Below are 6000 nucleotides of genomic sequence, written 5' to 3' on the forward strand. Positions count from 1 at the left end.
GAGGGAAGAGAAGGAGAGAGAGAAGTAGAAGAAGGAGAAAAAAAAAGGGTTAGAAGAGAGGAGAGGAGAAGAAGAAGGAGAAGGAGAGAGATAAGTAGAAGAAGGAGAAAAACAAAGGGTTAGAAGAGAGGAGAGGAGAAGAAGAAGGAGAAGGAGAGAGGTAGAAGAAGAAGAAGAAGAGGTAGAAGGAGAGAGGAGAGAAGTAGTAGAAGAAGAGAAGAAGAAGAGAAAGAGAGGGAAGGAGAAGAAGGAGAAAATAAGTGTGAGAGGGAGAAGGAGAAGAAGAGAAGGAGAGAGAGAGAGGGAGTAGGAGAATAAGAGAGAATGAGAAGAAGAGAAGGAGAGAGAGAGAGTAGGAGAATAAGAGAAAAGAAGAAGAAGAGAGAGAGAGAGAGAGAGAGAGAAAGAAGGAGAAGAGGAGGAAAAGAAGAAGAAGAGAGAGTGAGAGAGAAAGAAGGAGAGGGAGTGACAGTTGGTGAGTAACTTCAAGGAGCCATACTCAAACCACCCCCTCGGCGAAGGACCCCATCCAGCAGTCTTTCCTACCTGAACCTATCAACCCAAAAACCGTTAAGGTCTGGACTGTCCAATCTCCGTGAGGCAAATGGCTCCCAAGAAGAAAGTCGTGGGAAGCATAGGTGCCAAAGCTATTAGTAATGCTGGAGAGGTGAGCGAAGCGACCAACGCAACAAACACAAATCAAACCTAGGTTCTTTTAGCTTATAATTAATTATGTATTTCCTCTCGTGAAGGAAATGAAAAGGATAGCTACATGCATGGAATAAGGGCTAGTCGTAGGACTATTGTTTACTCTAAGTACTAGGTTGCATGCGTAGAGTACAGAGATCACACAAGTTTATATGCATGGAATGATAGCTTTTACGCACATAAAAATGATAATTTCTTCACATTATTTCACATAAAATAATAGCTTTTAAACTAGTTCAGTGCATGAACAGTCATTTAGAATTCATGCTTTGCATTCATGATTAAAAGAAACACATGAAATGTTAGTTTCCGTTCATAAAATGCATTTACACCGTCGAAAAAAAATCTAGACTTTCATATACGCAAGTCACATGTGATTCGGTGCATTAGAAATAAGTACTCCTTGCCAGGAATGATGAGATATAAAGGTTGTTTAGGATGTTCAACTTTACTAAGCGCACCATGTGCATGATGGGTAAGGTTGATTGGAAAATTGTGCATGGAACCACACTAAAAGAAATGGAGGAAATGCATGCATCTAGACTATATCTTGAAGGCCCGAATGAAGAGTCCTGTGTTGCCAAGTGTAATAAGCGAACTTGGTTGGAACTAGAAGATTAAAAAGACCCTTGGTCAGGTTGCGAATAAGGCATGACCGTTGCCTTGACTAATGAGCTAATGCTTGAGTTAGGGTTAAGATACCCTAAGGTAAAACCCAAGGGAAAAGGGCAAGTCAAAAATAAGTTAACTTACCAAGATCATTTACTTGCATAATCTTGTTTGAGATTATTGGGATCTCGCCAAATCACGAAAAGACCCAAGATCAGATGTTGGGAGCATCCCGAAAAAAGGAGTCACACTTAGCAATCTGTCGTACAAACAACCTCCAAAATATTCGTGCTTGTACTTAGGCACATTATTTTATCTCTTTGCTCAAGGAACTAATTCAGGGAAAACACTTATTGCTTCACGTTGAAAGCCTGGAGGGAGAGGCAGGAACAGTTACCTCCGACTGTCTTCCTGGCCCTATCCAAGGGGGTTGTTAGCCACGCCACGTATATGGACCTAACCCACCGCGAGAGGTCTCTCCGTGCGTGCTGCTTGGAGCAAGAGGACGCTTGGGTGCCAAGGGAGGCTCTGGCTATAAATCCCTTGCCTCCGAATCCCACACAAGAGGCCGACGTGACTCGAGATGGGATCTCGAGCCCCGTGTACTAGTCAACGAGCGGAACTTGGAGTAGCAATCATGTAATCATGTAGATTGCTGGGATAGCCTTCGGATGTGATATTGGATGTACTCCAAGATTTTGATAAATAAAGAGCAAATATTGGAGAAAAAGGAATTTTCTTGACATTGTTTTTGTGTCAGTGCCTAAGTTGCGTGAAGGAACCCTTGATTAATTTGGTTAATTAAGGAAGCTGTTTTTTCATGTCAAAACATAATGTGGTAGGTAATTAGATAACTAAAGCAAACTGAGGAAAGTGTGGTGGACGTGACTTGGGTCCATCCTACGGAAGGGTGGTCCCGGTTAGTTGAGAACTTTTCTCAAATGATGAGATAATAAGACTATAAAGACCTAGTGTCAGTAGATGTAGAATCCCAATTTATTATGTTTTAGGGGAAAGGGATGGGACTATGGCATATGCCAGAGAGGTTGAGCTTCGCATCCCTCTCGTTTCCCATTCTCCATGAACCACGTGCAGCATGAATCCGCTTCGACTCTGTTGATCCTACGCAAAGTGGTACATCTAGAGCTCGACACTAGCTTCTTCTTAGAGACTTTGCTGATAGGAAAGGAACCCTGACCTCAGGTCGATCCCAAGTGGGAACGGCCGGACACTTCTACTCGGGGCAGACTCGGGAAGACCTAGATCACAAACCATGTGTCATTCCTTGCGAGTGCCAGGCGGAGCCTTCTAGGCCCTCCTCCCGATGGGCTACTAAGACGTGTCCCACAAGCGGACAAGCAGGCACGTTACAGACCACTACAAACGGAATGACAAGTACTGGGATTACAAATGAAGTTGTGAATACCATCAACCAATAACTCATCATGGATCCTTAGGTACTATATTTTGATAATAAAAGCAGCTAGCATACTGTCATCCCATGAATTGGCAACAAAAAGCTGCATTCATAAAATAGGATTTTTTTAATTTCTTACATGTAATCTTTTAAAGGAATTCTTAACTGCAAATTCAAAGGGGTGTAATTTGGGTTTGTACAAGATGTACCAAGGAGAGTACAAGGTACTATGTTCCTAAAAGACTTAATATTTTTTATTTGTATTGATCTAACGAAACCTCTGATGGATAAACACGGATGCTAATTCTCGGTATATAAAAGATCTTGAGATGGAATTGTCAAAAGAATACTTTTCGTCATAAAACTAGCCAAGATCTTTCTTTTATCACGGGCCAAAGACCCACGAAACTCCATTGAGAAAATTCCACCAAGTAATTTATTCTCAAAAATAGAATTCTTGTTTAGATTTAGTTCAAACTAGATCCCAAGGAAGGTGAAATCCAAGAAGACTATTCGAAGGAATTGCCACTTACACTAAGTTTTGCCTTGATATTATTATTTTTGGAAAGAAAAGATTTGTCTTGGAAATAAATTTGTTAAAACTTTATGCATAATGCATTTGAAATAAGATGTTTGTGATTGTAAGTTAGGTACTAATCTTTCCTAAAATCATCAGGCTGAAAGATGGATGATCTGGTATTACAGATCACGCGGACTGAGGCAGTGTTCTTGATGGCGCTAGATCTCCCCAAGGCCAGCATCATGAATAAAACCTAATCCAAGGGGTTTTCTTTTTTGTTTCTTGTTAGTGAGGATAGATCAATTATGACGCAAAAGGTCTTATCATAGGAAACTCTAGTCGTCGGTAGGAGGAGGTGAGGATACCAGGGGGCTCTGGTCATAAACTCCTTCGGCTCTTACAAACTACCAACTACCCTTCAAATTCTAGATAGTATCCTAGAAGTTCCAATACTAGTTTAGGAATTGAACTTGGAGAGAATAATACCTTTAGGTTGACATCATTCTAGTTAAAATAGAAAACATTGTAAAAATTCATTTTTCTTAAATGAATTATTGAGAAGGGATTGCTTTACTCTGTTTTTGTATCGTGAATTAAAGGCGTATAACAAATTTGTATCAATAGATAATTCAAAGAAGTTATTTTTATATGTTGAACCTAATGTGGTAGATAATTAGGTTATTAAAAATACTCTCTCGAGGGAAGCGGGAGGATCCAGACCTATGGTTGGGTAATCGAAGCTTTAAATACTAAATTTTCATGCCCATTCAACTGCTCTACAAGCATTTCACTGTTGAAGACATTCCATTACTACATCAAAATAGAGCCTACACTAATATAGCAATGGATGATCATGATGACTTTCATGGGAAACCAAGTTGGTGACATAGATGCTGCTAAATTCACCTATTTCCTTATAGAGCACAAAAATTGCCTCAAGAGCACAGAATCTACTTCATAGAGCATTACACAGAACAGTTCATAACTTTCTAACTGGACCTTGGATCTCCAAGATTCAAAAAGGAAACTTGAAGCTCTCTTTCAATCTATAACTGTTCATAACAAGTGAGAGTCAAATTCCTTGATCTGTTGTCCTCAAACAACTCTGCACAGTCTGTAGTCTTAAATTCCTACACACTTTATATAGCAAACACAACTTCACTATTGTAAAAGCACAATCTTGCATTGATGAAGAGTGGCGGGAGCTTAAAACTTTATGAGCTATAATTCATCATTTTCCTGGTTGCAAATCCTTCCAAATTTCCACTAACTTGAGCTTGTGCATTCAACACTTGCTTATAATACATATTTCGTGCCTCATACCCAGCTTAAGATGTAGAGGCCCTTTACTTCTATTCTTCTTTGTTGACAAGAAGCCTCACGCAACAACTCACAAACATCACTCTCATCATGAAGAAGAACAACCCTCTGTTGTCTTCCACTCATATCCATACACTAGAACTAATCTGCAAACTCTCTACCTCACAAAGCAGTTGAAGAAAACAAGACAAAAGGAAAACTCTTATTACCATCATCTGAGAAAACTAAGAACTTGCATCAACCCATTGACTTCAGCAGCCCTGCCATCTTGCTCCATGGATCCAATTACTTCAGCTTCACAGTCTCTTTGTACTGACAATTTGTTTTTCTTCTTCTGAGCTTCAGATTTCTCCCTTCTCCAGCCTGCAAGATTCCTCTCTCTCTCTCTCTCTCTCTCTCTCTCTCTCTCTCTCTCTCTCTCTCTCTCTCTCTCTCTCTCTCTCTCTCTCTCTCTCTCTCTCTCTCTCTCTCTCTCTCTCTCTCTCTCTCTCTCTCTCTCTCTCTCTCTCTCTCTCTCTCTCTCTCTCTCTCTCTCTCTCTCTCTCTCGTTTTTTCTCTTGTGTTGAACCCTCTTTTCTTCTTTTCTCCAAAAAACTACTAACGTTTTTGCTTTCTTCCTTTATTTTTCAAGTTGCCCCTTGCTTCCCCTTAATTTTTAAATGGCAAACATGCCCATTGCCACATAAAATTCCACTCGGGGACTCAAAATCGGAAATGAGAATACATTTTTTTCTCTTCCTGCATGAGGCACATGTCTTAAGACTCAAATATCACAACCACGTGTCGAGCATGCATGGTACCACTTGGGATTTGCATTTATCAACCCAGTTCCCACTACAGGTAAGTGTTGGAAAGACAAAAAAATGATATTTGCATGTATTACCTGACTTCACATCACGAAGCATCATATCCCCAGTTGCTCATTTTCACTCACCATGATTAGCCACCCCCTGGTTTGGAACACAAAGTGTGAACAAACCTTTTTTAAAAGCTTCAAAACCATCTAACAAAGACAAACACCTTTTTCTGAAAATCTGCTTCATAGAGCATTGTACAGAACAGCTCATAACTTTCTAATTAGACCTCGAATCACCAATGTTTAAAAAGGAAAGTTGAGGCTCTCTTTCTGATTTATAATTATTCAAAACAACTCAGAGTCAAATTCCTTGATATGCTGCCCTGAAACAGCTCTACACAGTCTGCAGTCATAAATTCATGCACGCAGTCTACTTCAGATATCGACCTTCCAAACACCAAAACTTTCACATTCTTGCTCAGATTAACACTAAACTTGAAAGAGACATTCAGTAGGTGTCAAAGCACACTTTGAATATGTTGTTCATCATTTACAACCATTTGATCAACACGAGATTTCAAAAAATTGAATCTGCCCCCCAAATAGTAAACCGGAAGCAACCTACTTTAT

This window comes from Lygodium microphyllum, chromosome 3, assembly GCF_053477565.2.
Source record: "Lygodium microphyllum isolate KBCC chromosome 3, Lygodium_microphyllum_v1.1.10, whole genome shotgun sequence".
NCBI classification, from domain to species: domain Eukaryota; kingdom Viridiplantae; phylum Streptophyta; class Polypodiopsida; order Schizaeales; family Lygodiaceae; genus Lygodium; species Lygodium microphyllum.